At 39.2% G+C, this 9,991-nt stretch overlaps 1 long non-coding RNA gene across 1 annotated transcript; it reads left to right on the top strand.

Moving 5' to 3' along the window:
* The first annotated feature begins 1,424 nt into the window (after nucleotides 1–1,424).
* On the top strand, nucleotides 1,425–3,105 carry LOC132042587 (uncharacterized). The gene is made up of 3 exons (XR_009411512.1): nucleotides 1,425–1,894; nucleotides 2,731–2,798; nucleotides 2,908–3,105. It is a non-coding gene; the product is annotated as an uncharacterized LOC132042587 (long non-coding RNA).
* The last annotated feature ends 6,886 nt before the right edge of the window (nucleotides 3,106–9,991 follow it).

Raw genomic sequence — 9,991 nt, 5'->3', positions numbered from 1 at the left:
TCTTATTTCCTGGTTAGATACCAACTTGATGAATCATGTGTAATTTCTGAAATCAGTAAGAAATGCATGGTTGTTTGCTACAATGTCTTCTAGGTTACAATCCCGCGAAAAAGAAGTGTTTTAGTATAACCTGGTTGGTTGCAGCATGCTAAGAGTTGCAAAGTATTTTGGTGGTTAAACATTACCTTTCAAGACGTTTTTTCTTCAAGATCTTATGTGCCCTGTATGTTAATTTATGCATGCTTGGATTTTATGTTTGTAAGATAAACTGATTGGACAATCTAACTAAGAATTTATGTTCGGTGTTATTCACTTTTGCTGGCATGTGGATGTATCTTAATTGAACAATGTTTAAGGTTATGGCACCAAGTAAGCAATGGATGCAACTTTTAGATTGACTAACTTCCCTCTTATTTGTTTTCCAGAAAGTTTATTTAAGCTATTTTATTTTGGTATGTGTTATGATTCTAAATGTATGAGTTGTATTGAAGCATTTGGGATATTATTTGAACTAGTGAAAGAGTACTTAAGTCAGGAGCTCCAGTTTGTCCAAACTTTACAGTTTCTGCCTTTGCTTTGATATTAGTACATGTTGAGATAAGAAAAATTTGGACTTACCCTTAAACTTCTCTGATATTTACAGTACTTCGGCAAGTTCTTTGGTTAATTCTTGTTTTTGTGATGCAGAAAATGAGGTGAAGCAATTAAAAACACTGTTATTAGCTCAACACCCAAATGTCTAGCCTTCAACATCACCTATTTCAGGAGAATAAACATACCAAGTTAGTAAAAACTTGCCCAAAACTTTAATTTATTTTGTTGATTTAGTGTATGTTAGTATGTACCAAATCGGGAATTTATGCTTTTAGTTGATTGTTGGTTTTGCTGGTTGTCAACTGAAGCGTGCGCTTCATCAAAAAGTTAACGACAGATCTTTTTTCTAAAACGACTCAAGCGCGAACTTCATACTGCAGATTTTTTGTCTTTCTGTTCTTGTTTTATCTGCTTCGCATATCTGTTGCTGCTACTCCCTTCATTTATTTCACCAAAAAGTTGAGTGAAGCGACTTAAGCATGCGCACAATTTCTCTATTATTCTTTTTGCTCTTGAAATTTTTTTTCTTTCTCTTCTTCTCTTATCTGTTGCTGCTATATATACTTTAATGAAGCGAGCGCTTCATTTATTTTCACAAAAAAGTTGATTGAAGTATGCACACAATTTCTTCAGGTATGGTTATGTCTTCTGCAACTTTTTTCTTTCTTTCTCTGATTTGATATGGTTGTCGCTAGTCCTACAACTTTTTTTCCTTCAATGAAGGGAGCGCCTTCATTTATTTTCACGAAAAAATTGACTGAAGCTACTGAAGCGTGCGCGCAATTTCTCTGGTATTCTTTGCTCTGTGTTTTCCTTTTTCTCTCTTCTTATTTCTCTTCTTCTCTTATATGTTGCTTCTACTTCAATGAAGCAAGCGCTTCATTTATTTTCACAAAAAAGTCGACTGAAGTGTGCATGCAATTTAAACTGATATTGCTACTATTGTAACTACAGTTTTTTTCTCTCATTTTTTCTATTATCTGTTGCTGCTTCAAGATTTGTCGAATTTCTTTTTAGTTCAGCTAGTTATACAATTATGTTTATATAACCAATGTCTTGATGAGCAATAATTCTAAAGTGTCACTTAGATATTTTAGGTGAAGTGTCACTTAGATATTTTATTTGTTCGCTGGAAAGGGTTGTTTTGTGTGCTTTTGAACTTCTAAATTAAGAATAATGTATAGAGTTTTCTGTCTTGCAGTCTTTAATTTTTAAACACTCTCAGCTTCTTGTAGCTGAACCCTCTCAATTTGTTGCCGCTCAATACATATAGCTCCTTGCAGCATCCCTCATATTTCAGGTATATAGTTTTTCATAAAAGCAAGTTATATGAATCTTATGCAATTGCCATATGATATCTCATATATGTGGACATCAGTTACCATGTCAATTGATCGATGAACTTAATTTGAAGATTTTCTTTAATAAATTGCTTCACATAATAAGTGTATTAGCTATTGGAGTACTGATTAGTTTACAATGTCATTGTAAAGTTAGGCATGCACTAATTGTGGATAGATTTCAATGTCCAGTGCTACATAGCATTCTTAATTATATTGGCTTTCAACTTCTTGTCATTCTACTAATAATATATTGTTGTAGCATTTGATCTCTACGTGTTCTGTGAGCAGAGATTTACACTGCAACTTGATTGATTGAAAAAAATTGTGTTAGCTTTCCGTGGATCCGAGTTTAAATTATACGATGAAGGAGAATAACTTAGTGTAAAAATATTTTTCTCTTATGTATGTAAGTCAGCTTAAGTTTATTAAAATATCCTATAATGAAATAGAAAACTACTGAAGAGGTAGTTGACTCACTTATTAGAAAAGATAACTGAAGAGAGAGTTGTAGCGACAGAATCAGGTGGAAAGATTTAATGGAGACTAATAAAATGTTTGTAATTCTCTGGAATATTAAAATGTAACTAGTATAAACTATCTTTTTTTTATTCTTGGTTGACAAAAAATATTTATAACCAGCTCAAAGGCTCTAGTGATTATTGTTTGTCACTCTCTCAAACTGTAAAATGTAACTTGCATAAACAATCTTTTGTTTATGCTAAGTTCTGTCTAGGGCAACTCCTTCATTTATTTATAGATGCACTCTAGTTTATTTTTGTCTGTATACTTGAAGCCTCTTTTATGACGTTTGGATTTTGAAGTGTGTAATTATACTTAATGATTTTGGACTTCTTTGTTCAGGTGAGTGGTTAAATAACTGTTAGACTTAAATTGACGGAAAAATGATTTAACCAAATTTTGACCGATCTTCATATTTCTCTTAAGGTAATGTGTGTTATACCTTTTACAGGTTTTGAAGACTTCGTACAAGCTACCAAGTTGATTATCGTCTTGCAATATGTTTTTGGCAAAACATTACAATAAATTCTAGGGATGTTAGGATTGAGGTTGTGTAAACAATGCTATGACTTTTATGTCATGGATTATACCACAAGTGGGATGTAAATATATTTGTTTGTAGTATATATGAAAGTCATAGTTAAAATTATTTTATGCCTCTCATTCTCTATATTATTTGTCTAAAATTAGACAAAGAAAGATATGTATTTAACCAGGGACCATAATTTATAGTCCATAAAACACATTTAGATATTATATTTTTTAGGACCAGTAGCTGGTCGCTAATAGTCTATATGGACCAGAAAAGCTTGCTAGCAATCCTTAATTGGGAACAGAAAACTGGTCACCAAAATAGCAATAGGGACCAGATATTCCACGGTCGCTAAGAACTTTTAGGGACTAGTAGACTAATCTCATCGCTATTATCCTTTAGCGTCGGAGCCTATAAGGACGAGAAAATCTAGTCGCCAATGACTTTTAAGGACCAGAAATAGACTTTTAAGGACCAGATTTCCCATCCTTAATAGCCATTTTTCTTGTAGTGTAATACCATAGACTCTGCATCGAAAACCCATAACCAAGGCTACATAACATCCCAACTACATACAACTGTCTACAGACCTCTAGGGAGTACGAGCTGTAGAAAGGACAGGACAAGGCCCTATCATACCGATATACATGTCAAAATGGCATACCAAAAGGGACTGCAGCTCCGAGCCAAGTGGTGCTCACTGTCTGTAGCTGAGCAGAAGGCCTACTGAGCTGGATCGCCTGTCTAGCTACCTGAACCTGCGGGCATGAACGCAGTGCCCCCAACAAAAGGGACGTCTGTACGAAACAATGCACTAAGTATGTAAGGCAAAGGATAACTAAAACTAAACTGAAAACAATATAATCTGGAGGCCAAAGAATGCCCTGAATATCTCACCTGACCTGTCTCATATGAAATGCAATATAATGCTATTATATATCTCACAGACCAAGTGGCCAGGCAACTGAAAAATCTCACTAATCCGTCGGCCAGGCAATCTGTTTCACTGACTCGTAAGCCAGGCAGTCTTTCTCACTGACCCGTAGGCCAGGGAATCTGTCTCACTGACCCGTAGGCCAGGCAATCTGTCTCACTGACCCATAGGCTAGGCTAAAGAATATGTCTCACTGACCAAGTGGCCAGGCTAAAGAAAAATATATATGTATATCATGCAGTATATCATGCATATGCTAAAAAACACTGATATTGTAACATGTCTCTTCTGTCTCTCTATAAACTCAAGGACATAGGGAGGGGATATGGCCCCTCAGAAAGAACAACATAACACTCGGAAACTATGCCACAATATGACAAGCTGTACTTTGACAAATCTCTAGTCATAAGGTTCTTTACGCTCCTACCATATATGGAATCATGCCAAGAAAAGAAGGAACAACCTTAACATGCCTGGAAGTTCACTTCTCGATTTTCCAACCTACTTCCGGTCTCGCAATCTACATATAAAATCATTCATACTACTGTTAGGCTTATCGTCATATGCTTATCTTAAGCCTTCAAATTAAGCTCTTTTTAGAATCTGCCGAAATTCGGGCAGTATCTCCCTTATATCTTCTACTCCCTCCAATCTTCAAATCAATTCCCAAAGCACAATAAAACATCAATAATTCCATAATCAAAATATTACATTCAAACTATACTCAATTTTAATCCTAAAACTTCTTTTCATAATCAATCCAAAACAACAACTTCATACAACCCCTTATACACTCATATACGACAATTTCTTAACATTATTATTACCCCTCGTAGCAATATTATGCTCAAAACATACTAATAATTATAACTCAAGTTAATTCACAACTCAAAATATCATCAAATGCATATTTGAACATTTCCTCCAATTTTCTTCTCCTCAAACCTTAACATAATTAGCAAACAAACTCATAAACATGAAACTAAGATGAAATCTCACCTCAAAATTCAAGAACACTTCAATTCCATGGTTACTCCACCTTAAAAATACTCACCCAAACATCTTCAAGAAGAGGAGACAAGTGTAGACCTCACTTGGAACCCTTAACCACTTTAGTCTTCACTTTGATCCTTAGTTTGGGGAATATGTTTGGAGAGGTTTCTAGGACTTCCTGGGACTTGGGGCTATGTTAAAAATGAAATAAAAAGACCAAAATTGTCATATAGATTTGTAGGAATATGTGTGCATGTTGTGGAAGTAGGAGGAATGTTCTAGAGTATTTGGGATATGTTTAGGGGAGTTTGGATATTGGATGAATGTTGTGGGAGGTTCTAGAGAGGTGTGGAGATGAGAAAAAGTGAAAAATTAACTGATTTAGGTGAATTAAGAGGTTATATATAGTAGTCCAAATCGGGTTGGGCTGGTGGGCCTTTTAAGTAGTTTCTAGAATTTTCGCATAGGTTCGTAGGCTCCTGACAGTCCGTTTTAAAATGCCCATAAGTCCCTACTCCGATGTTGTATTGACGAACGGTTTGTTGCGCTAGAAACTACACTCGACGAACTTCATTTTAGGCTCTTGAAACACCTCAAAACTCCTGATATCCCAGGATATATACCTCTCTGAATTTGACACAAAATTTCTGTCCAAAATTCTGCCAAATTTTTTCCAAATTTTTGACAAACTTATTTTCTTCGATTTGCTCGATCCCAGAACCTTTAGACACTTGCTTAACACTTGTTAAGAGTGTTCCTTAACCTTGTAAGGGTTCCATGACCTCTCCGAGCTTACGTTAGTTTACTCACGACGTAAACGACGCGAAAAATTGTGAGGTGTAACATAATGTTTGAGAAAATCGCCCATCTTCCAGAGGAAGTTGTGCGAAACAAAGCTGCTAATGCTGCTTGAGAGGCCCCTGCTGAAGAAAGAAGGCCTCCACCATTTTTTCCATCTCTGAACTCACCATTACCTGATCACTTTCCTACCCAGTACACTGTGACTACAATACCATTCACCCCAATTCACGAGGGTCACATTGGTACTTCTTACCATACCCCAACACCACTTAACACTACCCAAATTCCTGGAACCGCTCACTCTATCCCCTCTTACTCGGCACCACAAAACACCAATCCCGACATCACTATACAGTCGAGCATCATCTCACTACTAACCGCCAAAAATACTCGCCCTGTTGTTTCCTTCCACACGCCTATCACCCCAGGCAGCTTTTCACTCAATTAAGAAATTGATCACTACGAGGAGGTGGACAAGGCGTGGAAGGCCGAGCAGGAAAAACAGGAAGAAAGGCTTGAACAGAAAATGTCCGCAATGTTGGAACGGTCCATTAGAACCACCCTCACTAGCACAAGTTTGAGCTATGATGACTTGTGTATGCATCCAAATTTTGATTTACTCGAAGGCTTCAAGGTGCCGCATTTTTATCTATTTAATGGGACGGGTTATCTGAAAGCGCATCTGTGGGCCTATTATGACCAATTGGTCGGCGTCCGAGACAACCAAGTCCTCATTATGAGGCTGTTCAGCCGAAGTTTGACCGTAGTAGCCTCAGAAAGGCTCACGACATAAGACATACATCGTTGGATCACATGAGAAGAAATGGCTGCGGCGTTCATGGAAAGATTCCGCTTTAACATGGAAACGGTATCGGACAGGTACTATTTGGAAAAGGTCAAACAGAAATCCACCGAGCACTTCTGCGAGTATGCAAGTAGGTGGAGAACAGAAGCTGCTCGGGTACAACTACCAATGGGCGAGGAAGAATTAGTGTTGGTCTTCATCCATTCGCAAGAAACGAACTTCTATGGCAGAATGCTTTCAATGGTCGGAAGACCATTCTCTAAACTAGTCAAAATGGGAGAGGCCATAGAAGATGGTATCAAAACAGGCCGAATCATAAGTATGACCGGAAAGTCCGCTGGGTCAAGTTCGATCGGGTTTAAAAGGAAGAAGGAGGAAGACGTGGCAAGCATATCCCACACTCCTAGCCCAAAACCTAAAAGAAGGGAAGAATTCCTAGTGGAAGCATATGCTTCACCTCCCCCAAACACTTATATACCTGCTCCTTACAATAGGGTGCTCGTATATTACATGCAGCCGACCTTCCAATCACTACCCCCAAATTACCAAACCCCACAAAATACCTTCTAATCACCTCCCCTGAATTACCAAGCTCCACAGCCGAATTATTAAACTCCCCCACCCGCTTACGGACCTCCACAAAATAAACAACCCAATACCTACCAAAATCAGCCACCACCAAATACTTATAATGCGCCACATCAGAACTTCGAAAAGAAGCTTGCCCGCGTGTTCACTCTGCTAATGGAATCACAGACTGATTTGTTCAAAAGATTAAGCGCGGTCGGGATGATCCAAAGCTTCCCCCAAAGGTCATTGACCCAAAGAACCGGTTCTACCAAGCTGACCAAACATGTGCCTACCATTCTAATGGAATAGGACGCAGTACTGAGGACTGCATCAATCTCAAGTATAAGATATAAGACATGATTTATCGGAAGGAGATTGTACTCCAAACGACTCCTCCAAATGTGAACACCAACCCCTTGCCAAACCATGGAAGCAACATGATTCATATGATCAAAAGAGAAAAGGAATGGGTAGCAGGCAGGTCTACAATCCGTGAATCTGTGAAAGAACTTGAGCTAACAGTGGCGTTGCTTTCTCTACATGAAAGCCCACTATTCAAAAATGGGAATCCCTACGCCATTTGTTGCGTATGTGGCCCAAATAACCCCACAACTACCTCGAAAAGAATTTATGGTCCAAATCGCTATTGCCCACGGAATTACAAGATTGGGAATGTGCTATACTCCCGAAGATCTAGCCCAAGGGGCACCTCGAAGAGAGGAAAATCAGAAAAGTATGATCACTGGGGGTGAAGCTGAAGATTTTTGGCGCTGGATGTAGCCCAAAGAATAATCCATTGTGGAGCACCTAAAGAAAACATCAGCCCAAATTTCGGTGTTGGTACTTTTACAAAATTCACCCCAGCATCGCTTGGCTCTAATGAAGGTGTTAGAGGAAGCCCATGTCCCAGCTGGGACGAGTAGCAAAAATCTGGCAAAAAAGGTCGTCCATGTTATGAAGGAACACCGAATTACCTTCACGGAAAAAGAGTTGCCCTAGGTAGGCAAGGATCGCAACAAAGCTCTACCCATCACTATCATGTGCCGCAACAAAGTAGTGACTCGTGTGCTGATCGACAGCGGAGCAGGACTCAATATTTGTCCCAAGTCTACCCTAGTGCAGCTGGGATATGACCTTGGAAAGATTCGGCAAAGCCACACTAATATAAGATTATTTGACGGAGGCCGATTTGATGCCACCGGAGCAGTGAACCTAGACATTCAAAAAGGTCCGGCAGAGTTCACTACCGAGTTTCAGGTTATGGAAATACCTGCCAACTACAATATGCGCTCGGGGAGGCCATGGATCCATATGGTAGGAGCGATACCATCTTCACTTCACTAGTCTTTGAAATTCGTCTGGGGAGAACAAGAAGTGATAATCCGTGGAGAGGCAACCATGCATAATTATCCGAATAATTCCGTGCCTGTCATCGAAGCGGCACCCAAAGGAATGGATGTCCATGTAATAGAACTCATAGGGGCTGCCCAAAAAATAGAACACCTGGAGACTCCTACGCCGGCAGTATATAAGATGATTGCTTCGACTATGCTCTTGAACAGGTTCAAACCCGGGAAAGGTTTGGGAAAGAATTTGCACGGCATCACTGAGCCAATTCCCCTTCCCCAGGACAATTTTTGTTTTGGACTAGGATATTTCCTAATTGAAGATGAGATATATACCAAGAAAAGGCAAGAAATGTCGTGCTAAGGCTCACATGAGTCCCCAAACCCTCTTGGAAGGACTTCTAGAAATTAGCCATAAACTGAGTTCCTCTGTCTGAGATAATAGATACTGGAACACTATGAAGTCGCACTATCTCTTTAACATAGAGCTTTCCATAATCTTCTGCTATATACGTTGTTCTGACTGGTAAGAAATGAGCTGACTTAGTGAGTCTATCCACAATCACCCATATAGAATCATACTTACGTCGAGAACGGGGTAAGCCTGTAATGAAGTCCATGTTAATTACTTCCCACTTCCAAGTTGGGATCTCTATAGTTTGCAACAATCCGCCCGGCTTTTGGTGCTCGACCTTCACTTGCTGATAGTTGGGACATTGAGCTGCAAATTCTGCTATATCCTTCTTCATCCCATTCCACCAATATATAGACTTAAGATCATGATACATTTTCGTTGCTCCGGGGTGGACAGAATAACGGGAACAATGGGCTTCTCTCAATATTTGGGGGCGTAAACCAGCCACATCAGGAACACATAATCTGCCTCTATATCGGAGAACCCCGTCTTTTGCAATCTCAAATGATGAATTCTCCTTCTGAGGGAGTGTATCTCTATAATACACTAGCATGGGATCTTCGTGTTGTCGCTCCTTCACTTCGACTACTATGACGAGACTGCTGAATTCTAAATGGTAGTTCCCCTGCTACCTGAGTCCACTACTCGGACTCCTAGGCTAGCTAACTACTGGAGCTCACGAGTAATTTCTCTTTTCTCTGGTTGCACATCAGACAAACTTCCCATAGATCTACAGCTAAGAACGTCAGCCACAACATTTGCCTTCCCGGGGTGATATAGAATGTCAACATCATAATCTTTTAACAATTCCAACCATCGTCGTTGTCGCAAATTCAACTCTTTATGTTTGAAGATATACTGAAGGCTCTTATGATCTTAAATATCCACATGGACACCATACAAATAATGTCTCCACATCTTTAACGCATGAATTACTGCAGCCAATTCTAGATCATGGGTTGGATAATTCTTTTCATGTTTCCGTAATTGCCTTGAAGTATACGCAATCACCTTGCCATGTTGTATCAATACACAGCCTAGCCCAATACCTGAGGCATCGCAATAAACAACATAACCTTCCAATTCCTCTGGAAGTGTCAGGACTGGTGTGGAAGTCAATCTATCTTTTAGTTCTTGGA

The sequence above is a fragment of the Lycium ferocissimum genome, unplaced genomic scaffold (assembly GCF_029784015.1).
Source record: "Lycium ferocissimum isolate CSIRO_LF1 unplaced genomic scaffold, AGI_CSIRO_Lferr_CH_V1 ctg16377, whole genome shotgun sequence".
In the NCBI taxonomy this organism is placed as follows: Eukaryota; Viridiplantae; Streptophyta; class Magnoliopsida; order Solanales; family Solanaceae; genus Lycium; species Lycium ferocissimum.
The sequence above is the reverse complement of the archived record's forward strand: the minus strand, read 5'-3'. Positions and strand labels throughout refer to the sequence as shown.